At 48.3% G+C, this 27,290-nt stretch overlaps 1 protein-coding gene and 23 non-coding genes across 24 annotated transcripts in view; 23 read left to right on the top strand and 1 right to left on the bottom strand.

Annotated features, from left to right (window-relative positions):
* The window catches only part of LOC139057015 (uncharacterized), a 218,104-nt gene that overhangs the window by 47,935 nt on the left and 142,879 nt on the right, over window positions 1–27,290 (bottom strand). The gene's annotated exons all lie outside the window — the stretch shown is intronic.
* On the top strand, window positions 649–720 carry TRNAD-GUC (transfer RNA aspartic acid (anticodon GUC)). Its single transcript has one exon. It is a non-coding gene; the product is annotated as a tRNA-Asp (tRNA).
* TRNAD-GUC (transfer RNA aspartic acid (anticodon GUC)) lies at window positions 888–959 on the top strand. Its single transcript has one exon. It is a non-coding gene; the product is annotated as a tRNA-Asp (tRNA).
* TRNAD-GUC (transfer RNA aspartic acid (anticodon GUC)) lies at window positions 1,128–1,199 on the top strand. Its single transcript has one exon. It is a non-coding gene; the product is annotated as a tRNA-Asp (tRNA).
* On the top strand, window positions 1,367–1,438 carry TRNAD-GUC (transfer RNA aspartic acid (anticodon GUC)). Its single transcript has one exon. It is a non-coding gene; the product is annotated as a tRNA-Asp (tRNA).
* Window positions 1,608–1,679, top strand: TRNAD-GUC (transfer RNA aspartic acid (anticodon GUC)). Its single transcript has one exon. It is a non-coding gene; the product is annotated as a tRNA-Asp (tRNA).
* TRNAD-GUC (transfer RNA aspartic acid (anticodon GUC)) lies at window positions 1,847–1,918 on the top strand. The gene has a single exon. It is a non-coding gene; the product is annotated as a tRNA-Asp (tRNA).
* Window positions 2,087–2,158, top strand: TRNAD-GUC (transfer RNA aspartic acid (anticodon GUC)). Its single transcript has one exon. It is a non-coding gene; the product is annotated as a tRNA-Asp (tRNA).
* Window positions 7,250–7,321, top strand: TRNAD-GUC (transfer RNA aspartic acid (anticodon GUC)). The gene has a single exon. It is a non-coding gene; the product is annotated as a tRNA-Asp (tRNA).
* Window positions 7,970–8,041, top strand: TRNAD-GUC (transfer RNA aspartic acid (anticodon GUC)). The gene has a single exon. It is a non-coding gene; the product is annotated as a tRNA-Asp (tRNA).
* Window positions 8,208–8,279, top strand: TRNAD-GUC (transfer RNA aspartic acid (anticodon GUC)). Its single transcript has one exon. It is a non-coding gene; the product is annotated as a tRNA-Asp (tRNA).
* On the top strand, window positions 8,445–8,516 carry TRNAD-GUC (transfer RNA aspartic acid (anticodon GUC)). The gene has a single exon. It is a non-coding gene; the product is annotated as a tRNA-Asp (tRNA).
* TRNAD-GUC (transfer RNA aspartic acid (anticodon GUC)) lies at window positions 8,682–8,753 on the top strand. The gene has a single exon. It is a non-coding gene; the product is annotated as a tRNA-Asp (tRNA).
* Window positions 8,922–8,993, top strand: TRNAD-GUC (transfer RNA aspartic acid (anticodon GUC)). The gene has a single exon. It is a non-coding gene; the product is annotated as a tRNA-Asp (tRNA).
* Window positions 14,236–14,307, top strand: TRNAD-GUC (transfer RNA aspartic acid (anticodon GUC)). The gene has a single exon. It is a non-coding gene; the product is annotated as a tRNA-Asp (tRNA).
* TRNAD-GUC (transfer RNA aspartic acid (anticodon GUC)) lies at window positions 14,476–14,547 on the top strand. The gene has a single exon. It is a non-coding gene; the product is annotated as a tRNA-Asp (tRNA).
* TRNAD-GUC (transfer RNA aspartic acid (anticodon GUC)) lies at window positions 14,716–14,787 on the top strand. Its single transcript has one exon. It is a non-coding gene; the product is annotated as a tRNA-Asp (tRNA).
* Window positions 14,954–15,025, top strand: TRNAD-GUC (transfer RNA aspartic acid (anticodon GUC)). Its single transcript has one exon. It is a non-coding gene; the product is annotated as a tRNA-Asp (tRNA).
* On the top strand, window positions 15,194–15,265 carry TRNAD-GUC (transfer RNA aspartic acid (anticodon GUC)). The gene has a single exon. It is a non-coding gene; the product is annotated as a tRNA-Asp (tRNA).
* On the top strand, window positions 15,432–15,503 carry TRNAD-GUC (transfer RNA aspartic acid (anticodon GUC)). Its single transcript has one exon. It is a non-coding gene; the product is annotated as a tRNA-Asp (tRNA).
* On the top strand, window positions 15,915–15,986 carry TRNAD-GUC (transfer RNA aspartic acid (anticodon GUC)). Its single transcript has one exon. It is a non-coding gene; the product is annotated as a tRNA-Asp (tRNA).
* On the top strand, window positions 21,047–21,118 carry TRNAD-GUC (transfer RNA aspartic acid (anticodon GUC)). Its single transcript has one exon. It is a non-coding gene; the product is annotated as a tRNA-Asp (tRNA).
* On the top strand, window positions 21,287–21,358 carry TRNAD-GUC (transfer RNA aspartic acid (anticodon GUC)). Its single transcript has one exon. It is a non-coding gene; the product is annotated as a tRNA-Asp (tRNA).
* Window positions 21,527–21,598, top strand: TRNAD-GUC (transfer RNA aspartic acid (anticodon GUC)). Its single transcript has one exon. It is a non-coding gene; the product is annotated as a tRNA-Asp (tRNA).

Below are 27,290 nucleotides of genomic sequence, written 5' to 3'. Positions count from 1 at the left end.
GTCTTGCAGCGAACCCTGAAGAAAGAATTACCTGTAAACCCCCAAGGGATCAGGTATCTGCATATTGAGGATGAAGACGGCGTCCCATATGACTTCATTATGTTGAATGCTCTCCACTGTATATGGCGGTCTCGAATGGCTGGGTACCACTGCGATCCCGACGCACGCCCTGTTCACATATATTTCAGAGAATGTATGTCGCGGTTTGTTGACGTACAGAAAATGCAAGAATGTGCACCGGATTGGCTGTCGAGGCTAGAAGCTCTCACAGCCATGAAGGAATTTTAATTTGACAACGCCGATCCTATACGGACGGATGGCATTACTGTAATTTTTTTTCGCTGTTTTGCATTTCTGAGATGTGTGTAATATTTGTATTTCCTGTGTTATGTCAAAGACCAGCATTAATTTAAAAAAAAAAGTGGCCAGTATCCCCGCCTGTCACGCGGGAGACCGGGGTTCGATTCCCCGACGGGGAGTGTTTCTTTTGTCCTTCTCGTTTGTAGGCGCTCGCGGCGGCGCACTCGGCGCTCCTCCCCACTAGCTGTCTCTATATTTTTCCACTTATGGGAACTGTTGCGCCAACAGTTTTGCGATTTTTTTGAAAAAAATCCTGTATATACTGCTTTAGCTGACTCCTCGCATGTCTCCTCGTTAGTATAGTGGCGAGTATCCCCGCCTGTCACGCGGGAGACCGGGGTTCGATTCCCCGACGGGGAGTGTTTCTTTTTTCCTTCGCGTTTGTAGGCGCTCGCGGCGGCGCACTCGGCGCTCCTCCCCTCTAGCTGTCTCTATATTTTTCCACTTATGGGCACGATTGCGCCAACAGTTTTGCGATTTTTTTAAAAAATCGTGTATATACTGCTTTAGCTCACTCCTTGCATGTCTCCTCGTTAGTATAGTGGCCAGTATTCCCGCCTGTCACGCGGGAGACCGGGGTTCCATTCCCCGACGGGGAGTGTTTCTTTTTTCCTTCTTGTTTGCAGGCGCAAGCGGCGGCGCACTCGGCGCTCCTCCCCACTAGCTGTCTCTATATTTTTCCACTTATGGGTACGATTGCGCCAACAGTTTTGCGATTTTTTAAAAAAAATCGTGTATATACTGCTTTAGCTGACTCCTCGCATGTCTCCTCGTTAGTATAGTGGCCAGTATCCCCGCCTGTCACGCGGGAGACCGGGGTTCGATTCCCCGACGGGGAGTGTTTCTTTTTTCCTTCTTGTTTGCAGGCGCAAGCGGCGGCGCACTCGGCGCTCCTCCCCACTAGCTGTCTCTATATTTTTCCACTTATGGGCACGATTGCGCCAACAGTTTTGCGATTTTTTTAAAAAATCGTGTATATACTGCTTTAGCTCACTCCTTGCATGTCTCCTCGTTAGTATAGTGGCCAGTATTCCCGCCTGTCACGCGGGAGACCGGGGTTCGATTCCCCGACGGGGAGTGTTTCTTTTTTCCTTCTCGTTTGTAGGCGCTCGCGGCGGCGCACTCGGCGCTCCTCCCCACTAGCTGTCTCTATATTTTTCCACTTATGGGAACTGTTGCGCCAACAGTTTTGCGATTTTTTTGAAAAAAATCCTGTATATACTGCTTTAGCTGACTCCTCGCATGTCTCCTCGTTAGTATAGTGGCCAGTATCCCCGCCTGTCACGCGGGAGACCGGGGTTCGATTCCCCGACGGGGAGTGTTTCTTTTTTCCTTCGCGTTTGTAGGCGCTCGCGGCGGCGCACTCGGCGCTCCTCCCCTCTAGCTGTCTCTATATTTTTCCACTTATGGGCACGATTGCGCCAACAGTTTTGCGATTTTTTTAAAAAATCATGTATATACTGCTTTAGCTCACTCCTTGCATATCTCCTCGTTAGTATAGTGGCCAGTATTCCCGCCTGTCACGCGGGAGACCGGGGTTCCATTCCCCGACGGGGAGTGTTTCTTTTTTCCTTCTTGTTTGCAGGCGCAAGCGGCGGCGCACTCGGCGCTCCTCCCCACTAGCTGTCTCTATATTTTTCCACTTATGGGTACGATTGCGCCAACAGTTTTGCGATTTTTTAAAAAAAATCGTGTATATACTGCTTTAGCTGACTCCTCGCATGTCTCCTCGTTAGTATAGTGGCCAGTATCCCCGCCTGTCACGCGGGAGACCGGGGTTCGATTCCCCGACGGGGAGCGTTTCTTTTTTTCCTTCTCGTTTGTAGGCGCTCGCGGCGGCGCACTCGGCGCTCCTCCCCACTAGCTGTCTCTATATTTTTTCCACTTATGGGAACAATTGCGCCAACAGTTTTGCGATTTTTTTAAAAAAATCGTGTATATACTGCTTTAGCTGACTCCTTCCATGTCTCCTCGTTAGTATGGGATTCCACTTCCGGCCACCGCAGTGAACGGACGCGGAATGCCTTGCTCCGTAGGGGCGGTTACAGCGGCCCTTGGCCGTGGCACCAGGTGTACGGATAAGCCTTACCCGGATTATCAAGTTGTTTTGCCTCATCTGCCTTCAGGTACATCAGTTTTGTATACAGTATTTTTGCACGCGGATGTTAAAACCAGGCCGTATCGGGTCGAGCACTTTCGAGATGCGCTCGAGCGTCTTACACTGCTGCCGGAAGTGGTGGCCCTTGGCGCCTTCCAAATGAATCATGTATGGGCGGTGACCTTCCGTTATGAAGCTTCCAACAAAAAGATGCTTGCGGCAGAAACATTCAACGTGAAAGACCAGCCCTGTGTCGTTTATGATCCCTGCAACCAAGGCATCAGACTGAAGCTTTATTGGCTGTTGCATTTCGTTCACGACGACGAGGTTCGAGCAGCGTTAGCCCCTTACGGAAAGGTTACAGATATCGCCCGCGAAAAGTGGCGAGTACAGGGATGTAATGATAAAGGGTCCACCACCCGTTTGGTGACACTGTTACCAAAGCCTGGAATTACAGTTGAAGACTTGCCTCATCAGGTGCGCGTCGCGGAAAACTTAGCGCTCGTGCATGTACCAGGAAGGCCCCCGTTATGCCTCCGGTGCAATGGAACTGGACATATCAGGCGCGAGTGTCGCATACCACGCTGTGCACTCTGCCGACGATTTGGCCACGAAGAACAAGACTGCGTGCGATCCTATGCAGCGGTAACAAGTCCAGTTAAAGGCGACGAGATGGCTGAACACATAATGGACCATGCTGATGCCGATGCAGCATCCCGAGCAACGACCGAAGAACCGGCGGCAGACAGCACACCCTCTGACGGGTCTCCACTTCAGGAAAACTCCACTGGGCCCGGCGACAGCCAATCTGGCGAGGCAAAGAGCGTGCTGGTTGGGAAGCCGTCTAACGACCAAAACGTCAATGAGAGAAACGACGCGATTTTAGTAAGCGCATCAGTGACTGCCGCGAAAGACGAGACTGAAGGCATTGAGGATGTTGAAATGACAGCAGCCGCTAAAGCAGCTGCAAAGAGGCCTCGCGAGGCCACTGACGGATCTCAAGCCTCAACCGAACCATCGAGCAGCGGCGAGCCGTCGCCGAAGACCGCTATAACGAGACGAATGGGCCTCAAACCGAAGCCGAAGATACCGCCTGATAGGCGGACGGCTTCAACATTGACCCCGACTTAGGGGCGCGAAGTGTGTTCAGCCAGCCTGTCCTCAGTATAAGACGTTACATAGCGGACAAGTAGAATGTGACCTGTGCTGGTTTTTGCTATCACTGCCTGTCCAGATGTGAGTACCGTTCCGTCTGTTTGCTAATCCAAAAAAAAAAGGCTGTTAATCTGACATTTCCCCTTTGTGTAGCTACGTTGAATGTGAGGGGTTTGGCATCCCGCAGGAGGCAGTGCCAGTTAAGCCGCCTCTTGTTGGAAAATGACATATTGACATAATGGCAGTGCAGGAAACCAAAGTAGAAAGCGAAGAGCAAACGCACAGAATGGTCGAACCTTTCAGGGATAGGTATAATGTATGTGTGTCTCATGCTAGAGGCACTTCAGCGGGTTGCATGATACTCGTTCGAAAATGCACCGATATTGTAGCGCAATCTGTAAAATCCAGTGATGATGGCAGGCTACTATTCATCGACTTTGGCATTTGTGGACTCCTCTGGCGTGCAATATGTGTGTATGCTCCGAATAACATTAACGAACGTGTAGAATACATAGAAAACCTGAGAACATGCATGACGTACGAAAGGAACATAATTTTATTTGGAGACTTTAATTGTGTGTGCAGGCCGCAAGACAGAGTCAACAGATTGACTTACCGCGATAGAAGTGCGACACTATTAAACGCACTTGTAAACGAGCTTGAGCTGGACGACGTTGGTTGTATTTTTGACGGGGGCGAGCACGTACAGTATACGCACTACCAAGGTGTAAGTCATGCTAGACTAGATCGCATATATGTTCCGGCAGTTGTGATACCACACATTACTGCATACAAAGTAAAGAACGTCACATTTAGTGATCACTGCTTGGTGATATCGACACTAGGAACCAAGACAAAAGTGTCAAAGTTTAGTTGGAACTTGTGGAAATTAAACGATACACTGTTGGATGATGAAATTTTTGTTAAAAAAGTAAAGGAAAGGATAGATGAAATATGTTCGGTTGTATCTTCCAATTTCACAGCGCTTTGGGAGCAATTTAAAAATGAAGTAAAGATTGCGGCGATTGAACGAGCTTGCGTGCGGCGCAGCATTGAAAAACAGCAAGAGAAAGAACTTAGGAGCACGCTAGATTATATGATTGCGGTTGAGAGTGCTAACCCTGGACACTTTAGCAAGGAACTACGTGACCTTAAATGTAAGCTCGAAGTGATAGATGAAAAGAAATATCGTGGAGCGATCGTCAGAGCACGGACTGAAAGACTATGGCTAGGGGAAACGCCTACTAAGCGGGCACTCGGGGAAGAAAAAAGGCAAGCAGTAAAAAAAGAGATAAAAGAAATAAGATATAAAAACGATGTGACGCGCGACAAGGAACTGATAGAGAAAGCGTTTGTTGAATGCTATCGAAAACTGCTAAGCCCAAAAATATAAGATACAGGAGCCTTTCGAAACGAATTTTTGTCGCTCATGCCAAGGCTAGGCGATGAAGTAAGACAAACGCTTGAACGGCCAATTAGTCTGAATGAAGTAAAACAGGCCATTGATGAACTAAACACTGGCAAAGCACCTGGGCCTGATGGACTAGGGGCTGCCATTTACAAATGCTTCAAGGAAGAACTGGCACAAGTGTTACATCGCGTGATAAATGAGTGCTATGAACAAAAAAGAGCACCTTTATCTTTTAGAAAATGTCATGTAGTACTCATTCCAAAATCGGATGATCCCAGGAAATTGTTGGATGTTGAGGCCTATCGACCTATAAGTCTTACGAATGTAGACTACAAAATATTTACGAAGGTGCTAGCCAAGAGGATGCAGAGCGTTATCACACACCTCGTATTACCTCACCAGACATGTGGCATCGAAGGAAGGACAATCTACACAAATATACACACCGCTAGAACTATCCTAGAATGCTGTGACATGACTCAAGATAACATAGCCATGATACAACTGGATCTTCAGAAAGCATTTGATAGAGTTAATCATGACATACTACAGTTATTACTAGAACGTTGTAATGTAGGTAGCGTTATCAAGGAGGGCATCAAGATGGTGTATGAAGAGTGTGCAGTAAACCTTATAATTAACAACACCGTAAGTGAAAACATTCCAGTACTGTCAGGTATAAAACAAGGGTGTGCGTGTTCGTCTCTTCTTTTTGCACTTTATTTGGAACCCTTATGTTTAAAAATTCGCATAAATAGGATGGTGCATGGTTACTCCTTTTATGCTACTGAAGTAAAGATACTGGCATATGCCGATGATATAGCCATATTCTGCAAAGACAAAGACAGTATTAAAGAAGCTGTTAAGGAAGCTACATCATTCTGTAGTGCTACAGGAAGTGCCATTAGCTGGGATAAATCTCTGGGCATTTGGCATGGAAATTGGGGGCAAACGCCGGAGGCGTATGCAAACATGAGATGGACAACTATTCCTGCTAGATACTTGGGGGTTCCTCTCCAACATTATAGAAATACTGCAGAATACTGGGCAGGAGAGACAGAAAGGCTCAAGGATCAGTCTGAAAAATGGGGAGGGCATAACTTTTCTATGTTTTCCCGCGCTACAGTCTGTAATGTGTTTTTTGTTGCAAAAGTGTTTTATGCACATCAAGTGTTCAGTATGAGCAGAACTTGTGTCCAAAAATTACACAGAGTGTTTGCCACCTATATATGGAATTCTTCCTGGGAACGCACCAGTCGGTTAAACTTGTTCCTTTCGGTGCGACACGGAGGGCTTGGTCTGTGTCATTTATTTTTGAAACAAATAGTTTCAAGGTTTTTCTTTCTGAGAGACCAAAGCGATGTTTTCTTGCGTACTGTTATACACATGAGGCTGTGTAATCATATCCCGGATTATATTGTCTCATCAAATGTAGATACGCGTGGAACACTGAGCAGTTTTTTGCGAGAAATAGTGTCTGCATATCAAGTACTGAAGCCACGGTTTTCCTTAGAATATTTGAGCGCAGTGGCACGTAAACAATTGTACAAAGATCTAATTGATATGTTTGTACCAATACCGTTGTACCGCTCCATCTATCAACTAGGACCAGAAAGAGACGTATTAAAACGAGTTCGAAAAATGCCAGTAAGAGCGTCATCTAAATCATTCTTTTTCCAACTGCACACGGGCACGCTCGCTGTAAAACCATGGCTTAAAAGCAAAGGTATCTTCGTCCCATGGGGATTACACTGCCTGATATGTCGAAAGGAGGAAACGATAGAACACATCTTTTTGGACTGTCACGATGCTGTTTTCTTGTGGGACATCCTTAAACGGACACTTCAGAAAGATTTGCCAGTAACACCCTTTGGTATCCGATTCTTGCCATGTGAAGATCCAGATGAAATGCCATGCGACATGTTCATGTTACTGTGTTTGCATAGTGTGTGGAAAACGAGGATGGCGGTCAGAAATGCGGATGTCGACGCAAGATCGGCCATGCAAAACTTCAGTGAAAACTGTGTGTACATACGAGATATTCTCAAAATCCAGAGGAACCCACCGGATTGGATACCTGTGCTTGATAAGCTGGCTTCTCTGAAGCCATTTTAGCTTCACACTCCAGCCATGAAAAGGCTCACGCGTCTTTTATTGTACTTGTAAAATTGTATTTATGAGTTTTGTGTTTGGAAGTTCCAATCCGGTAAGAAAGAAAAAAAAAATCCTCGTTAGTATAGTGGCCAGTATCCCCGCCTGTCACGCGGGAGACCGGGGTTCGATTCCCCGACGGGGAGTGTTTCTTTTTTTTCTTCTCGTTTGCAGGCGCTCGCGGCGGCGCACTCGGCGCTCCTCCCCTCTAGCTGTCTCTATATTTTTCCACTTATGGGCACGATTGCGCCAACAGTTTTGCGATTTTTTTAAAAAAATCGTGTATATACTGCTTTAGCTGACTCCTCGCATGTCTCCTCGTTAGTATAGTGGCCAGTATCCCCGCCTGTCACGCGGGAGACCGGGGTTCCATTCCCCGACGGGGAGTGTTTCTTTTTTCCTTCTCGTTTGTAGGCGCTCGCGGCGGCGCACTCGGCGCTCCTCCCAACTAGCTGTCTCTATATTTTTCCACTTATGGGCACGATTGCGCCAACAGTTTTGCGATTTTTTTAAAAAAAATCGCGTATATACTGCTTTAGCTGACACCTCGCATGTCTCCTCGTTAGTATAGTGGCCACTATCCCCGCCTGTCACGCGGGAGACCGGGGTTCGATTCCCCGACGGGGAGTGTTTCTTTTTTCCTTCTCGTTTGTAGGCGCTCGCGGCGGCGCACTCGGCGCTCCTCCCCACTAGCTGTCTCTATATTTTTCCACTTATGGGCACGATTGCGCCGACAGTTTTGCGATTTAAAAAAAAATCGTGTATATACTGCTTTAGCTGACTCCTCGCATGTCTCCTCGTTAGTATAGTGGCAAGTATCCCCGCCTGTCACGCGGGAGACCGGGGTTCGATTCCCCGACGGGGAGCGTTTCTTTTTTCCATCTCGTTTGTAGGCGCTCGCGGCGGCGCACTCGGCGCTCCTCCCCACTAGCTGTCTCTATATTTTTCCACTTATGGGCACGATTGCGCCAACAGTTTTGCGATTTAAAAAAAAATCGTGTATATACTGCTTTAGCTGACACCTCGCATGTCTCCTCGTTAGTATAGTGGCAAGTATCCCCGCCTGTCACGCGGGAGACCGGGGTTCGATTCCCCGACGGGGAGCGTTTCTTTTTTCCATCTCGTTTGTAGGCGCTCGCGGCGGCGCACTCGGCGCTCCTCCCCACTAGCTGTCTCTATATTTTTCCACTTATGGGCACGATTGCGCCAACAGTTTTGCGATTTAAAAAAAATCGTGTATATACTGCTTTAGCTGACTCCTCGCATGTCTCCTCGTTAGTATAGTGGCAAGTATCCCCGCCTGTCACGCGGGAGACCGGGGTTCGATTCCCCGACGGGGAGTGTTTCTTTTTTCCATCTCGTTTGTAGGCGCTCGCGGCGGCGCACTCGGCGCTCCTCCCCACTAGCTGTCTCTATATTTTTCCACTTATGGGCACGATTGCGCCAACAGTTTTGCGATTTAAAAAAAATCGTGTATATACTGCTTTAGCTGACTCCTCGCATGTCTCCTCGTTAGTATAGTGGTAAGTATCCCCGCCTGTCACGCGGGAGACCGGGGTTCGATTCCCCGACGGGGAGTGTTTCTTTTTTCCTTCTCGTTTGTAGGCGCTCGCGGCGGCGCACTCGGCGCTCCTCCCCACTAGCTGTCTCTATATTTTTCCACTTATGGGCACGATTGCGCCAACAGTTTTGCGATTTTTTTTAAAAAATCGTGTATATACTGCTTTAGCTGACACCTCGCATGTCTCCTCGTTAGTATAGTGGCCAGTATCCCCGCCTGTCACGCGGGAGACCGGGGTTCGATTCCCCGACGGGGAGTGTTTCTTTTTTCCTTCTCGTTTGTAGGCGCTCGCGGCGGCGCACTCGGCGCTCCTCCCCACTAGCTGTCTCTATATTTTTCCACTTATGGGCACGATTGCGCCAACAGTTTTGCGATTTTTTTAAAAAAATTGTGTATATACTGCTTTAGCTGACACCTCGCATGTCTCCTCGTTAGTATAGTCGATTCCATTTCCGGCCACCACAGCGGACGGTCACGGAATGTTGTGCTCCGTAGGGGCGGTTCATGCGGCCCAGCCGGGCCGCGGTATCAGGCTTACGGAAACGTCTTCACAGGATTACCAGCTTGTTTTGCCGCATGTGCCATCAGGTATGACCGTGTGTAATACCGTGTTTTTGCACGGTGATTTGAAGGCCAGGCCCTATCGAGTCGAACATTTTCGCGATGCGCTTGACCGTCATAAGCTGTTGCCGGAGGTGGTGGCCCTCGGTGCCTACCAGATGAACCATGTCTGGGCTATAACATTCAAGGACGAAGTCGGAAAAAAGAAGCTGCTGTCAGCGAAGGCTTTTAGTGTCAAAGAACACCGCTGCGTCGCCATTGACCCTTGCAACCAGGATATTAGAATGAAGCTGTTCTGGCTGCTTCACACGACTCCCGACGAGGACGTCAGAGCAGCCTTGGCGCCGTTCGGAACGGTGACCGAAATTTCCAGGGAGTGGTGGCGAGTACCAGGGTGCGGCGACTAAGGTTCTCACACGCGTCTGGTATCGTTACGGCTGAAGGCTGGTATGACCATGGAAGACATCCCGCATCAGCTACGAGTATCAGAGGACCATGCGCTCGTGATCGTGGCACCGGCCATATACGGCGCGAGTGCCGTGTGCCACGCTGTGGACTCTGTCGTCGTTTCGGCCACGACGAGACCCAGTGCGTGAGAAGCTACGCTAACGTGACCGGGTCTGGCCGGAGCGACGCGTTAGACGAGCACTTGATGGATCAAGCGGACGCGGAAGAGACTGCTGGAGCGGGCGGAGACCCACGAGGCACGGAAGAGAAGCCAGTGGTCACGGCAAGCGTCAAGTGCCAACCCAGAAAGGGCAGTAGCGAGGCAGTGGCCAAGAATGAAGTGCAAAGGGAACCGTCTGCAGAAAATTCTACGGTGCGTGAAAGTGAGGGGGACGCGGAGGCTGCCGAGGGCGGTCTGCGACAGGGCAACTCTGGCGCGGCCTTCATCGAAGAATCCGACGAGAAAATGGACCAGGCCAGCGCCGTTTCAAAGAGACCTCGCGAAATACCCGATCAAGATCTCAGGCTTGAGCAAGACGACGGTGTCAGCAGCGAAGGGCCACCCGCGAAGGCTTCCTCTTTCCGGCGGTCTGCACTCAAGCCCAAGCCGAACGTTCCGCTCGAGAGGAGGCCGACGCGAGAACATCCACCTGAGGGGCGCCAGACGCCGACCAATCCGCCAGGTGGTCGGCAGACGCCGACCGTCCCACCAGACGGGCGACAGACGCCGACTGTCCCACCAGATAAGCGGACAACGCCGACAGTTCCCCCGCGGTAGCGGGGTGCTGTTTGGTTGAAGGCTCAGTAAGGACTAGGTGCTGCGGAACCTTTAAGTGAATGATGAGCGCTTTTGGTAACGTCATGCCTTCGCCGTATGAGACGGAGCTTATGATGGAGCAGGGTTTTGTTTTTTGTAAGTTTGGTGGTCTTTGATTTCCGAAATGTATTGTAGTTTGTGCTTGCTCTTCTCTTCCAATGGCAAATAATCATGGAATAGCAATACGTATTGGCACGCTTAACGTACGAGGGTTAACGGCTAGACGGCGACAAGCACAATTAAGTCGCCTGATGCTGGAAAACGACATAGATATTCTTGCTGTTCAAGAAACTAAAATTGAAAGCGAAGAGCAAACGGACAAAATGGTTCAGGTTTTTAAATCCCGTTACAACACTTGTGTATGTCATGGAGTAGGTAAGGCCGGTGGCTGTCTTTTATTTTTGCGAAATTCAATAGGTATTGTTGCGCAGAGTGTAATGTCGGCCCAAGATGGGCGATTGGTCCTATGTGATTTCTCTTTCAATAATACTGATTGGCGAATTGTCTGTGTGTACGCTCCAAACAAAATTAGTGATAGGAAATTTTTTTTTAACTTTGTTGAGTCACACCTGACGTGTGAAAGAAACGTTGTTCTTCTTGGTGACTTCAATTGTGTTTGCATGTCCGAAGATAGGGTGCCCAGTAAAATAATACGGGATGCAAGTGCGCATCAACTCTGCGCAATCGTGGCAGACTATGATTTAGTAGACGTTGGAAGCATATTAAGCGGTAACAGTGTTGTTTTTACTCATTTCCAAGGGCAGAGTCACGCTCGACTAGATCGTTTGTACGTATCAGCAAACCTTGCGCGAACGGTCACTAGCTATGCAGTAAAGCACGTGAGCTTCAGTGATCACAGCCTAGTAATGTGTACATTGGGCACTAAACATAGAGGGTCTCACTTTAATTGGGAACTGTGGAAAATGAACGAAACGATCTTAAATGATGAATGGTTTGTCAAAACGGTAAAAGGAAAAATTGACGTGATGCAAAGAGATGCTACAACAAATTGGGCTGAGCTGTGGGAGCAGTTTAAAATTGAAGTGAAAATGAGTGCGATCGAGAGGGCTTGTGTGATGCGTCATAAAGCTAAACAAAGAGAGAAAGAACTGCAAAGCATGCTCGATTATTTTCTAAACGCGGAGTGCACAATACCGGGATTGTTTTCGAAACAGATTAGAGAAATTAAACGCGAACTTGAAAGGGTGGACGCTCAAATTTACCAAGGAGCCGCGATAAGAGCACGATCCGAGAGGCTGTGGCTGGGAGAGGCGCCAACTAAGCGCGCGCTCAGTGATGAAAAGGGTTACGCATCCAAAAACATAATAAAAGAAATTTGTTTTAACAACACAATGTCAAAAGACCCAGAAGTAATTGAAAAAGCTTTCGTTGAACACTACCGAGCGTTGCTCGGTAGGCAGGTGCCCGTAACAGAAGAGTTTGTGAACTCCTTTCTAACACTTCTGCCAAAATTACAAGACGAAATAAAGGAGGGACTCGAGAGACCGATCTCTGCGAAAGAAATTACAGAAGCCATAGAAGACTTGGGTAAAGGAAAGGCGCCTGGACCAGACGGCCTAGGAGCAGCTTTCTATAAAACTTTCAAGGCCGAAATAAGCGAGATACTGCACTGTGTAATATCAGAAGCTCATGAAACTAAGCACTTGCCGCCATCATTCAGAAAAAGTCATGTTGTGCTTATACCGAAAACCACCGATACGGTAAAGCTGAAATCTGTCGCTGGATACAGGCCCATAAGTCTTACGAATTCGGATTATAAAATCTACATGAAGGTGCTCGGAAAAAGGATGCCGTCAGTTATTAAATCCATAGTAGGCCCACACCAAACATGCGGTATCAGGAATAGAACAATATTGTCGAATATTCACATCGCTAGGAGTATATTGGAATGCTGTGATGCGAACCTCGAATGTGTAGCAATGGTTCAGTTAGACCTAGAAAAAGCTTTTGACAGGGTTGCTCATAGCATACTTCTTGCCCTGCTAAAACACATTAATGTAGGCGAAGTGATTCAGGACGCAGTAGCCATGGCTTATGAGAACTGTTCCGCTCACCTAATAATCAATAAAAGACTCAGCGAAAATATACCAGTATTATCCAGTGTGCGCCAGGGGTGCCCTTTGTCGCCCTTACTTTTTGCGATTTTTCTTGAACCTTTCTGTTTGAAGGTACGAGAAAACGAAAACATTCGCGGCTACCGTCTTTTAACTCAGGAAGTAAAAATACTAGCTTACGCAGATGACATCGCACTTTTTGCATTGACCAAGAGAGCATTCGGGAGGCAGTCAAGGATGCAAGAAAGTTTTGCAGTCTAACGGGGAGTGCCATAAGCTGGTCAAAAAGCTTAGGCTTCTGGCACGGTGAATGGGACAGCCGGCCTGCAGTGTTAGAAACAGTACCGTTCACAGATACGCCAACCACTTATCTTGGTGTTCCTTTGGAATACTATCGCGATACCACGACGCAATGGACTGAACAAACTGAGCGGGCTAAAGCACAAACAACGAAGTGGGGAGGCAAGAATCTGTCAATATTCACGAGAGCCACTGTCTGCAATTTATTTCTTGTCGCTAAAGTGTTTTATATGTTGCAAGTTTTATGTATATCCCGAGTGTGTATACAAAAGTTGCACAGGGTTTTTGCTATGTTCGTGTGGGGATCAGGATGGGAGCGCATGAGTCGTCTGAATCTGTTTCACGCTGTGCAGAAAGGAGGGTTGGGTTTGTCGCATTTATTTTTGAAACAAGTTGTGTCGCGCTTCATGTTCTTGCGCGACGAAAGCGATTGTTTTTTGCGGTGCGTTATCCAGACGCGATTAGGTGACGCACTGCCAGAATATGTTGTGACGTCGTATGGCATACGTCAAGTGGTTGTCCGAGGTTTTTTGTTTGAAGTGATAAGCTCTTTCCGTTTTCTAAAAGTGCACTTTTCTTTGGAATACCTGAACACAGTCGCAAGAAAGCGATTATACCGAGATTTAGTTAATATCATGTGTCCAGTACCAATATACCGTGCAGTATATGCACTGGGGCGTGAGCAGAATGTTTTAAAAAGAGTTAAGAAAATGCCTGTAAGAGCAACAACAAAAACCTTTTTTTTCATGCTACACACTGGCACGCTTCCTGTCAAGCCATGGCTGCAGGAGAAGGGGATCTTTGTACCCTGGAGTGTGAATTGCCAGATATGTCAGAAACCGGAGACAATGGAGCATTTTTTTTCTGGAGTGCAGGGACTCAGTCTTCCTTTGGGACATTCTACAAAGGACACTAAAAAAAGAATTTCCTTTAACACCTTTTGGAATCCGTTTTTTACCGTTTGAAGAGACAGAAGGCGTGCCATGTGATATGGTGATGTTACTCTGCATGCACAGCGTGTGGAAAACACGAATGGCGGTGCGTAATGAGGATGTTGACGCAAAACCGGCCAAAGAATATTTTGCTGAAAATGTATTGTACATTCGCGAAGCGTTTAAAGCGCTCAGCGAACCACCTGAGTGGTTAACAGCATTTGAACAGCTTGCAAATATTCAGCCTTTTTAAACCAAACGACAAGGTACACCCGCACATTGAACTGTCTTTCTTGTTTTGTAATCGCAGCGGAGAATAGCTGTGAATCGTGTATTTGTTATAAAACAGGCAATAAAGAAAAAAAAATCCTCGTTAGTATAGTGGCCAGTATCCCCGCCTGTCACGCGGGAGACCGGGGTTCGATTCCCCGACGGGGAGTGTTTCTTTTTTCCATCTCGTTTGTAGGCGCTCGCGGCGGCGCACTCGGCGCTCCTCCCCACTAGCTGTCTCTATATTTTTCCACTTATGGGCACGATTGCGCCAACAGTTTTGCGATTTTTTTAAAAAAATCGTGTATATACTGCTTTAGCTGACACCTCGCATGTCTCCTTGTTAGTATAGTGGCCAGTATCCCCGCCTGTCACGCGGGAGACCGGGGTTCGATTCCCCGACGGGGAGTGTTTCTTTTTTCCTTCTCGTTTGTAGGCGCTCGCGGCGGCGCACTCAGCGCTCCTCCCCACTAGCTGTCTCTATATTTTTCCACTTATGGGCACGATTGCGCCAACAGTTTTGCGATTTTTTTAAAAAAATCGTGTATATACTGCTTTAGCTGACTCCTCGCATGTCTCCTCGTTAGTATAGTGGCCAGTATCCCCGCCTGTCACGCGGGAGACCGGGGTTCGATTCCCCGACGGGGAGTGTTTCTTTTTTCCTTCTCGTTTGTAGGTGCTCGCGGCGGCGCACTCAGCGCTCCTCCCCACTAGCTGTCTCTATATTTTTCCACTTATGGGCACGATTGCACCAACAGTTTTGCGATTTAAAAAAAAATCGTGTATATACTGCTTTAGCTGACTCCTCGCATGTCTCCTCGTTAGTATAGTGGCCAGTATCCCCGCCTGTCACGCGGGAGACCGGGGTTCGATTCCCCGACGGGGAGTGTTTCTTTTTTCCTTCTCGTTTGTAGGCGCTCGCGGCGGCGCACTCGGCGCTCCTCCCCACTAGCTGTCTCTATATTTTTCCACTTATGGGCACGATTGCGCCAACAGTTTTGCGATTTTTTTAAAAAAATCGTGTATATACTGCTTTAGCTGACACCTCGCATGTCTCCTCGTTAGTATAGTGGCCAGTATCCCCGCCTGTCACGCGGGAGACCGGGGTTCGATTCCCCGACGGGGAGTGTTTCTTTTTTCCTTCTCGTTTGTAGGCGCTCGCGGCGGCGCACTCAGCGCTCCTCCCCACTAGCTGTCTCTATATTTTTCCACTTATGGGCACGATTGCGCCAACAGTTTTGCGATTTAAAAAAAAATCGTGTATATACTGCTTTAGCTGACTCCTCGCATGTCTCCTCGTTAGTATAGTGGCCAGTATCCCCGCCTGTCACGCGGGAGACCGGGGTTCGATTCCCCGACGGGGATTGTTTCTTTTTTCCTTCTCGTTTGTAGGCGCTCGCGGCGGCGCACTCGGCGCTCCTCCCCACTAGCTGTCTCTATATTTTTCCACTTATGGGCACGATTGCGCCAACAGTTTTGCGATTTTTTTAAAAAAATCGTGTATATACTGCTTTAGCTGACACCTCGCATGTCTCCTCATTAGTATAGTGGCCAGTATCCCCGCCTGTCACGCGGGAGACCGGGGTTTGATTCCCCGACGGGGTGTGTTTCTTTTTTGGTTCTCGTTTGTAGGCGCTCGCGGCGGCGCACTCGGCGCTCCTCCCCACTAGCTGTCTCTATATTTTTCCACTTATGGGCACGATTGCGCCAACAGTTTTGCGATTTTTAAAAAAAAAAACTCGTGTATATACTGCTTTAGCTGACACCTCGCATGTCTCCTCGTTAGTATAGTGGCCAGTATCCCCGCCTGTCACGCGGGAGACCGGGGTTTGATTCCCCGACGGGGAGTGTTTCTTTTTTCCTTCTCGTTTGTAGGCGCTCGCGGCGGCGCACTCGGCGCTCCTCCCCACTAGCTTTTTTTATTTATTTATTACCGGTTTTCAATATAACATCAAACATATGAATTTAACACTAATCACACAGATGCAAGCCTCTTGCAAGAGAAAAAGGAAGACGAAACAGAAAGGCGCTAGACAGCCGTCCATCCTCATAGGACTGACGTTGTTAAATTAAAAGTCCTTCATGACTGTCAGAGGTTCGAGCCTCGACAGCCAATCCGGTACACACTCTTGCATTTTGTGCATTTCAATAAATGAGGACATACACTCTCTGAAATACATACGCGCTGGCCGAGCGTCGGTGTCGCAATGGTACCCGGCCATGCGAGCTCGCCATATAGAGTGGAGGGCATTCAACATAATAAGATCATACGGCACTCCGTCTTCATCTTTAATTGGCAGATACCTGATCCCTTGGGGGTCCACCGGTAACTCCTTTTTCAGCGTTCGCTTTAAAACGTCCCATAAGAAAACCGCCGCCCAGCAATGCAAGAAAACATGATCAATGGTCTCCGGCTTCTGACAGATCAAGCAGTGGGATCCCCACGGCACAAGACAGCCTCGTTCTTCGACAAAAGTCTTCACAGAGAGCGTTCCTGTGTGGAGCTTAAAAAAGAAGGTTTTAACACCTGGTGGCACCTGCATTCGTTTCACCCGTTCGAGGACGTCTTGTCCTGGCCCTCCACTGTATATGGCTCTGTATAACGGTACAGGAAACACAATGTCGCACACATCTTTATACAGTGTTTTCCTTTTCACGTGACACAGATAATCGTTTGAAAAACGAACTGAAAGGAAACGCACACTGTCGGCCACTTCCTTAAAATAACCACGCAGTGTTCCGGTCATGCTTGCCGTACTGACAACATATGCAGGCAATGCGTCGCTCAACCTGACCTGACATACGGTGCGCAAAAAAGGATCGCGCACATCGCGAAAAAACAAAAAGCGGTTGACAAGCTGTCGAACAAAAAGATGCGCCAAGCCCAGCCCCCCTTCCTTCACGTGCCTGAACAGATTTGTTCGGCTACACCTTTCCCAGGTTGAGCCCCAGATAAAAACCGCGAACACTCTGTGCAGCTTTTGCACGTTTACCCTTGAACAGTACAACGTCTGCATGACATACCACAACTTCGTAATAAAAAATATGTTACACACCGTTGCCTTAGCGAAAATCGACAGGCTGATGCCTTTCCACCTTTCTGCTTTTTCTCTAGTTTCTTTTGTTTGGTTCATCCAGTATTCGTCGCTATTTTTGTAACTGTCCATGGGAACACCTAGATACTTGGTCGGGGTTTTCATCCAGTTCACATTTGCAAAATGGTCCGGGGCGGAAGACCACTCTCCGTGCTACAAACCGAGGGACTTCCCCCAGTTCACTCTACTGCCCGTGACACCACAAAAACTTTTCACTACGCTTATCGTTTCCGTTACACTTTGTTTGCTTGTACAACACACTGCGATGTCATCTGCATATGCCAAGAGCTTGACTTCTGTGTCTGCCAAATTATAACCGCGTATTTGATCATTTTGAATTATGGCCAAACACATAGTTTCTATGTAAATTCCAAACAAAAGAGGACTGAGGGGGCAGCCCTGACGCACAGAACGCATGACATTAATGGGGGCCCCCAATGATTTATTCACAATTAAGCGTGTTGTCCAGTTCTGATACGCCAACGCCACTCCCTCAGCGATGATGGAACCAATATTAACGTGATTCAAAATGGCAAACAAAATACCATGCGAGACACAATCAAAGGCTTTCTCGAGGTCGAGCTGAAGCACTGCGACTCCGCCCAAGGTGACGTCGCAGCACTCGAGCACGCACCGCATCGCGTGAATATTCGAAAAAATCGACCTTCCTTTGATCCCACATGTTTGGTGATCTGCGACAATTTCCTTTATTACACTTTGAAGTCTGGCTGCCAAAACCTTCATGAAAATTTTATAATCTACATTGGTTAAAGATATCGGCCTGTAAGATGTCACCAGCCTAAGTTTCTCTACTTGATCACTCTTAGGGAGGAGTATGGTATGCGCTTTGCCAAAAGAAGGTGGCAAAGCTTTGTTCTCATACGCATCATTAAACAGCCGTGCTAGCAACGGTGACAGTTCCTTCTTGAAAGCTTTATATAAACAAGCGCCCAGGCCGTCAGGTCCAGGTGATTTGCCTTGATTCAAATCCTCAATTGCCTTTTCAACTTCGCTTTCTGTTATTTTCACGTCTAATCGTTCTTTTGTGTCGTCACTCAATCGCGGCATGCGACCGAGGAAGACCTTTTTGAACTCGTCTACATTCGCTTCTTGAAACGCAAAGAGGGACTGGTAATACTCTAAAAACGTTTGGCCTATACTCTTACTGTCGTCTGCAGTTGTGCCATTCCATAGAATCTTATCGACTTGATTCCTTCGACCGTGAGCTTTTTCAAGTCCAAGCGCCCTTTTAGTGGGCGTCTCTCCAGCTACTAATGCATTTGTTCTTGCGCGCACCATCGCACCTTGATACCGTTCTTTGTCGAGCTGCTCGATTTTTTCTTTAATGGTTTGCACATCTTGTTTATACGCCCCTGGCTCTTCGCACTCAAGCGCTATCAGCTGCTTAAGTGTCTTTCGCAAGCTCTTTTCTTTCATTTCCTTCTCAAACTTTAAGCAGCTCGATCTTTCACAGGCTTTCATTTTTACGTTTTGTTTGAACCCTTCCCATTTCTCTGCTGTTGTTTGACTATTATCCTCACAAACCTCCCTTACGGCCTCATGTACTGCCTCTACAAATGGTTGGTCTTTTAGTAGTAAAGCGTTCATTTTCCATAGGTCCCAATTAAAAGATTCTCTCTTCTTCTCCGTGCCTATGTTACATTTCACCAAGCAGTGATCTGAGAACGATACTGGTGCCACAGAATAACTATGGCACTTTGGAATCATGTCTTGCGATATGTACATGCGGTCTAACCTCGCGTGACTGTTACCTTGAAATCGCGTGTACATTACTTCCTGCTCCCCCTCCAGACACTCGCAAACATCGTCCAGTTCATTTTCACGTATTAGTTTAGTCAACACACTGCTGCTTCTATCACGAATACCGGCATTATTGGCTCTATCCCGAGCACTCAAAACACAATTAAAATCCCCCAACAAAATCATGCACTTGTCGCTGCAAATATACTGAAAAAGGCTCTCAAAAAATAAGGTGCGCTCTTCTACAGAATTCGGCGCATATATGCACATGACTCGAAATTCAATTTCACGATAAACAAAATCACAAAAAACAATCCTTCCAGACTGGCATGAAAATACACTTTGAACAACAAGATCAGGCAACTTCTTTACAAACAGAACACAACCGGCGGACGTCCCTACCGCGTGACTCACGACCGCATAATATCTAGCCGTGAAACGCCGCACCATGCTCCCGGTCTCCCCCTCTCCGTCAACCTTGGTCTCCTGGACGGCTAGTACGTCTATGTCTTGGTCAGTGACCAACCGTAGGACCTGACTTTGCCTACGATTAGCCGCCAACCCTCTCACGTTCAATGTGGCGATAGTAAGTGACGGTAAGAGAGCCATCTTAACTAAGGAAAAAAAAGTAGGCCCGGAGCATGGTGCTTACCCTTCACGACTAGCCCCCGGCTAGCCGCCTCCGGGACCTCCCGGCTTGTTCGTGTCGTTAGGCGAGACCGTTTTGCCCACAGGCTTCCTTTCAGGTGGTACGTTGGGCTTTGGCTTGTAGCCCATCCGTCTTCCTTGTGGCGTCTTCGTCGGCGGCCCCTCGCTGGTGCTGGTGCCACCACCGTCCCTGTCCTTGGTATCGTCGTGGGGTCGTTTGACTGGGGCACCAGGAGTCCCAGTCCGCTCATCGTGGTTGACTTCCTTGTCCTGCAGCATTGCCGTCGTGTCGTTGTCGGGTGCGTCTTCGTTAACGCCCCCCGTAGCCAGGCTCACTGCAGGCAGGACCTGCACCGGTTTGTCCGTCTTTTCGTCAGCCTCAGCCACCATGCCTTCAGCACCGGCGGTAGATGACCCTCTGATTGTTTCTGTCGAAACCGAGTCTCCGGTTCCTTTGGCGGCGTCTTCCGTCTCGAGCACGTCCATGACGTGTTCAGCCGCAACGTCCCTCGCTGCTGGTCCTGTCACGGCGGCGTAGGATTTGACGCAGTCAGCGTCAACGTGCCCGAAACGTTTGCACCTGGAACAGCGCGGGACTTTGCACTCTCGGCGGACGTGCCCCGTGCCTTGGCAGCGCAAGCACTGCATGGGTCGACCGGGCACGACCACCAAGGCCAACTCTCCGCCGACGCGGACCTGATGGGGCAGGTCCTCAACTTTGACGCCGTTCTTTAGCTTGAGGAGCACCGTCCGGGTGGTCGACGTCTTGTTTCCCATGCCTTCGACTCGCCATCGCTCCCGGCTCACCTCCTCCACCTTGCCGAAGGCCGCGAACGCTGTCCGGACGTCCTCGTCGGCAACGCCGTACAGCAGCCAGTGAAGCCGTAGCTTCACCTGCTGGTCCTGTGGGTCCACGATGACGCACCGTCGTCCCTTCACTTGCAGTTCCTTGAGGGAAACTAATCTTTTCGTCGCAGTCGCATCATTCAGGGTCACCGCCCAGACGTGGTTTATCTGGTACGCCCCTATGCATACCACGTCCGGTAAGAGGCCAGTCGGCAGTAGGGCGTCCCTGAAATCTTCGACCTTGTATGGTCTCGCACGCACATCACCGTGCAAAAACACGGTGTTAATCGCAACTCGTCCTTTAGGCAGTTGAGGAAAAATGAACGGGTATTCCTTATCATCTTCCGTAATCCTGTTTCCGCGAGCAAAAGTGGCCGCTGTCGCTGCCCCGGAAGAGGCCATGACCCTACAATCCGAACAGCTCGGCTGCCGGATGCAGAATGCTCCTCCCCACTAGCTGTCTCTATATTTTTCCACTTATGGGCACGATTGCGCCAACAGTTTTGCGATTTAAAAAAAAATCGTGTATATACTGCTTTAGCTGACTCCTCGCATGTCTCCTCGTTAGTATAGTGGCCAGTATTCCCGCCTGTCACGCGGGAGACCGGGGTTCGATTCCCCGACGGGGAGTGTTTCTTTTTTCCTTCTCGTTTGTAGGCGCTCGCGGCGGCACACTCGGCGCTCCTCCCCACTAGCTGTCTCTATATTTTTCCACTTATGGGCACGATTGCGCCAACAGTTTTGCGATTTTTTAAAAAAAATCGTGTATATACTGCTTTAGCTGACACCTCGCATGTCTCCTCGTTAGTATAGTGGCCAGTATCCCCGCCTGTCACGCGGGAGACCGGGGTTCGATTCCCCGACGGGGAGTGTTTCTTTTTTCCTTCTCGTTTGTAGGCGCTCGCGGCGGCGCACTCGGCGCTCCTCCCCACTAGCTGTCTCTATATTTTTCCACTTATGGGCACGATTGCGCCAACAGTTTTGCGATTTTTTAAAAAAAATCGTGTACATGCTGCTTTAGCTGACACCTCGCATGTCTCCTCGTTAGTATAGTGGCCAGTATCCCCGCCTGTCACGCGGGAGACCGGGGTTCGATTCCCCGACGGGGAGTGTTTCTTTTTTCCTTCTCGTTTGTAGGCGCTCGCGGCGGCGCACTCGGTGCTCCATGCCCACAAGCATGGTGCAGCGGTTTACGCCACCGTACTACGCGGTAGTGAGCCACGCCTTAGGGACGTCGGCGGGCAGCGTGCTGTTTGTTAGAAAATTACCCGTTATAACGGTTTTTATTCATGTCCATATGGTAGATTAGTTTTCTGTGACTTTGCTTTGCATGGAATTGAATGGCGGGTGGTATGTATTTATGCACCAAATGCGTTGGACGAACGGGCTGTGTTTTTTTCCATGTTAAAAGAGTATATATCTTCCGAAAAGCAGATGGTGCTGTTAGGTGATTTTATTTGTGTTCTCAGTGCCCGAGATCGGTCTAATAGAGGATTAAGGAGTGATAAAAGTAGGGATGTTTTGAACTAGATAATTACTGAATGCGAATTAGCGGATGTGGAGGAATGTATGATAGGGACGCGAGATGTGCGTTTCACGCACTTTCAAGGAAATAGCCATGCGCGCTTAGATCGTATTTACTTGTCGCTTCATGCAATACCAATGTGTAATAGTTAGTGTATAGCCTATTTCCTTCACTGATGATTGTCTGGTTAAATGTGACATAGGAAGGAAGAAAAAAGGCGGCACTTTCTCTTGGTAGCTGTGGAAAATGAATTCAAACTTAACTATTTTCGGAGAATATGTATCGGACTGCATCAAAAAAATTCGAATGAGCGGCGAGGGTGAAATAAAAGATCGATGGCAAGAGTTTAAACAGTGCAATAAAATGAAAGCCATCGATCGTTCCGTCGCAATAATGCATGAAACAAAAAAGAAAGAGAAGGAACTGCGAATAATCTTGGAAAAGCTGACAGAACTGGAATGACAAGAACCGGGAGCATACAAAAGTGACATACGTAATATTAAACAGAAACTTGAAATGCATGATGGGGAACGCTATCGCGGAGCGATAGTTCGTGCTCGAGCCGAATCCTTTGCGATAGGGGAGGCGCCCACAAAAAGGGCGCTCGGACTGGAAAAATCGCACGCTCGACGAAATCATATTGACGTGATCGAGGTGGGTGGTAACGAAGTTACAGATAATGATAGTATCGCACGTGCGTTTTTTGAACACTACGAAAATCTGTTCGCATTTAGGCAGGTGGACCTAGAACGGTTTAAGACGAACTTCTTTAAAAGAATACCTCAACCGACTGAAGGAAGAAAAGTTGCATTAGGAACGCCGATAACTGTTTTTGAAGTGGAACGCGCCATTGACAATTTGAATCCTGGCAAGTTACCGAGCCCTGATGGGCTTTGCGCTCTGTGGTACAAGTGGTTTAAAAAGGAATTGTCAGCCGTACTTGTAGCAATTTTTAACGAAGCGCACGATGGTAAGGCGTTACCGCCTTACCATCGGATGTAGATAAGTTGAAAAGTGTAACATCATACAGACCAATAGCACTCACAAATGTAGACTATAAGATACTAATGACTTAGCAGCTAGACTTCAGCCGGTTGTCAAAGACATAGTCGGCCCACACCAAACGGGGGGAATTAAGGGTCGCACTATAGCGACGAATGTTCACAAGATGCGCTCAGTTCTTGAATGTTGTGACTCCCTTGAAGCGTGTGTGGCCATACTTCTGTTGCATCTGGAGGACGCATTTGATTGCGTAGCGCATGCTATTTTGTTTGCAATGCTGGAACACATTAATGTCGGATCCGTCACCACGGATGGTGTAGCTCTGGCGTATCGGAAGTGCTCTACCAGACTAATTATTAACAAAGAATTGGGGGCCCCCATTAAAGTGCAGCGTTCCGTGCGTCAAGGCTGTCCCATCAGTCCAGTTTTGTTTTGTATATATATTAAAACCTGATGTTTGTCAATAATTGAAAATAATTCTATCCGTGGTTCTTGTTTACAATCTTCAGAGGTAAAACTGCTCGCATATGCCGATGATGTGGCGGTATGTTGTATCGACTACGAAGGCATTGAAGAAACCATTCGAAGTGTTGAATTTTTCAGCGACGTTACAGGAAGTCGAGTAAACTGGGGAAAGTCTCTGGGGTTTTGGCACGGCGTGTGGCCGTTCACCCCGGGCATTTTTGCCAATGTTGTATGGCAGAAAACGCCTGTGAAGTACCTTGGTGTGCCACTTGAGTTCTACAAAAATAATAATGACCACTGGCAGCAACAAGCAGAATTCTTACGCGAAAAGGCGAATGCTTGGAGGGAGAATTATCTCTCCATATTTGCGAGTGCAACCGTGTGTAACATGTTTTTTGCGGCTAAACTATGGTATGTGATACAAGTGATGCACTGTTCTAGGGTAAATGTGCAGAAACTTCATAGGGTTTTCGCGACCTTTGTTTGGGGATCGAGGTGGGAAAGGTGCAGTCGCGCAAATATGTTCAGGAGTGTAAAGTGTGGGGGACTTGGACTGGCACACCTTTTTCTCAAACAATTAGTTAATAGATTTGTCTTTTTTCGCGAGGTCAGCGACCCATTTCTGCAAACGGTGTGCCAGGCCAGATTAGGGCGACTGCTACCTGAATATGTTATTAGTACGCAAGTCCTGACGGGGACGGCACAAGGTTATTTTCGGAAAGTAGTAGCGACTGTGCGATTTTTGAGTGTGCGTTTTTCTAATGATTATTTATATTCTGTTAAAAAGAAGAAACTGTATAAAGATTTATGTGATATAGTGTTGCTAATACCGTTGTACAGGGTGATATACAGTGCAGGCCTGGGTCAGAACGTACTCAAACGGGTTAAAAGAATGCAAGTAGCACCAAGTGCAAAAACTTTCTTTTTCAAAGTGCATACCGGAACTCTCCCTTTAAAGGGAAGCTGAAATGGTTTTCAATTTCCATGAATTACTGGGATTTGGAAGAACAGACCTAATAATATACGGTTCCGAAATTTTTTTCTTCGTTTTGTTAATATAAGGGGCGGAAATCGCTTCCTAATTCACCCCCGCGGACACGCCCCCATCACTTCCCGGAGCGCCGGGTGAGGTGGTTGCCAGAGGAGAGAACTGGCGAGAGTGACGTCACTGGCGGGGACCGAGCTGCCGGACCGGCGTGCTGGCGTGCCTCTTTCCGTCCTGCGCTTTACTGAACGACGCTACCAGAGATATGCCGCCGCCGCCCCCGCCGCCGCCCCCGCCGCCGCTCACGTTTGTTTTCTTTTGCGATTTTCGTAAACTGTTCTTTCCTCCTGCGCTGCATGAGTGCCTACAGCCAAGGGCGCCCAACATGCCCTCGTTCTGTGCAGCATTCGGCTGCGCGAACACAGGCGGACGAGACGATGTGGTGTTTCACAGTTTCCCGAAGGACAAGAAGCTTGCAGCGCAGTGTGTCCGTGCGGTGAGGAGAGATAAGTTCGTGCCGACGAAATCAACTGTGCTGTGCTCGGACCATTTCAATGATAGCCGGATAGCCTTACGACAAATGCGGAAACGCGTTGTTGCTATCGTTGCTATACTCCGTTTCATACATCAGGTGCAACGCTGTGGAGGCTTGAGATACTTCTTGCAGTGGTTGCGTTCGCACTTAGAAAAAGTTCGGTGTTTCTTAACCCGATTTTTTAGAAAATCTGCCATATATAAGCTCAGTTCTGAATGAAAAAAAAACGAATTTACCCATAGAAACAATCCCCGTACTTATACGGCTGCTAACACGTTCTTTTAAATCAATTTTCTTTTCGGCATTTTTTAATTCCAGCCCGTGGCGGCAGCTTCACGTGCATGCTCGCGCGAGCAAACGCCGCTGGCACGCTGCGAACCATAGACGGAAACGTGCGCAGTAATTGATATGAAGTGCTGTGCCACACGTGTCAAACATGATTCGTTCTTTTTATGTTACGTCATAGGCAAGCAGCCTATATATCTAGATGGCTGTCGCTGAAATAAAACAGTGCGGTACGTGCTCTTGGATCGTCTCCGTTCGTCAGCGCCCGTATGGCATCCGCTGGCACGAACAAGCTGTCAAGGGTCTCTGTACACAATACGTATTCTGTTAAGGTGCCCGATCGACAAACGTCTGTTATCGGCACGGGCAAGCGGCTGAGTGTGTCCGCGTTGGCGTTTTTCTTGCCGGCCTTGTACTCTATGCGGTAGCTATATTGGCTTAGAAACAGAGCCCATCTCTGAATACGTGCCGACGCCATTGGGGGCACAGGTCGATCTTCTCGTAGAAGTCCCACCAGTGGTTGGTGGTCCGTGACCAATATAAACTAGCGGCCCAGCAGGTAGTCTCGAAACTTTGTTACTCCGACCACCAGTGCGAGCGCTTCCTTCTCGAGCTGAGAATAATTCTTTTCGGCGTGTGTTAACGTGCGTGAACGGAAAGCAATGGGCTTATCCAATTGTCCAATTCGGTGCGAGATTACGGCACCTAAACCCGTAGGTGACGCATCGCATTCCAAACGCACTGGTTGGTTGGGATCGAAATACGTCAGAACAGGCGAACTCAGAAGTGTTTGTTTAGCCTTGAGATATGAATTTTCCTGCGCCGTTCCCCAGTGCCATTTATGCTCTTTTTCAAGCAAAAGAGACAACGGTGCCAGCATCGTTGACATGTGTGGCAAGAACCGGTGATAATAAGTCAACAGACCCAAGAAAGAGCGCAGTTCGCTCACATTCGTAGGCCGTGGCGAGTCGCGTATTCCAGCTAGGTTCTTTTCAAGCGGATGCAAGCCGTCTTTGTCAATGCGATGGCCCAGGTAGACGATTGAGTCTTTGCGAAAATGGCATTTTTCGGCCTTCAGCTTGATACCATTTTCTTGAAGCCAGCGCAAAACGTCCCGAAGCACTGAGCCATTATCGCCTTGACGTTCCGCTATCAATACATCGTCCAAATACACCTGCACGGCTGGAAGACCGGCCAGGACCGTTTCCATGCGCCGCTGAAAAATTGCGGGAGCCGAGGCAACTCCAAACGGAAGACGGTTATAGCAGAACAACCCCTTGTGAGTGTTTATCACGGCCAACTTCTTCGCCTTCTCATCCAGTGGGACTTGGTTATATGCATCCTTAAGGTCCAGTGTTGTGAAAAATGATCCCTCACGTAGCGACGCGAAAATGTCTTCAATGTTTGGTAAAGGGTACTGCTCAGTTATGCACGCAGCATTGATTGTGGTTTTGAAATCGCCGCAGATGCGAAGGGAACCGTCTTTCTTCAGTACTGGTACGATTGGCGCCGCCCACTCAGAATGTGCTATGGGCGATAATATGCCTTGCTCTACTAAACGGTCCAGCTCAATTTCCACTTTTTCACGAAGAGCATAAGGAATTGACCGCGCCTTGTGGAACTTCGGTTGGGCGCCTTCTCGAATGTGGAATTTCACAGGTGGCCCCTGAATGTTTCCAAGTCCTGGCTCAAAAAGGGCAGGAAACTCGGTCCTGAGGATGTCAGGATCTGCTGACGTCGATTGAACCGCAGTCAGGAACCCCGACGGCAAAAGCGAGAACGCTGGGATTATAAGTCCCTTCCGCAAAGGCTGGGACCCGAGCAGCCTGTAACTATTAGTGTGGCAGGTACAGTCTTCCCCGCAAAATTGGCTTCAAGGTGCAGTTCACCGACAATGGGTAGCTTGCCCAAGTAACAGTTGAGCGTGTGTTTGCATTTCGATAAGCGTGGCCAACTCAGACGGTGCTTTAGATACACCTCCTGCGGAATGATGGAAAACGGCGAT

This window comes from Dermacentor albipictus, chromosome 3 (assembly GCF_038994185.2).
Source record: "Dermacentor albipictus isolate Rhodes 1998 colony chromosome 3, USDA_Dalb.pri_finalv2, whole genome shotgun sequence".
Taxonomy (NCBI): domain Eukaryota; kingdom Metazoa; phylum Arthropoda; class Arachnida; order Ixodida; family Ixodidae; genus Dermacentor; species Dermacentor albipictus.
This window is presented reverse-complemented; position numbering and strand designations above follow the sequence as displayed.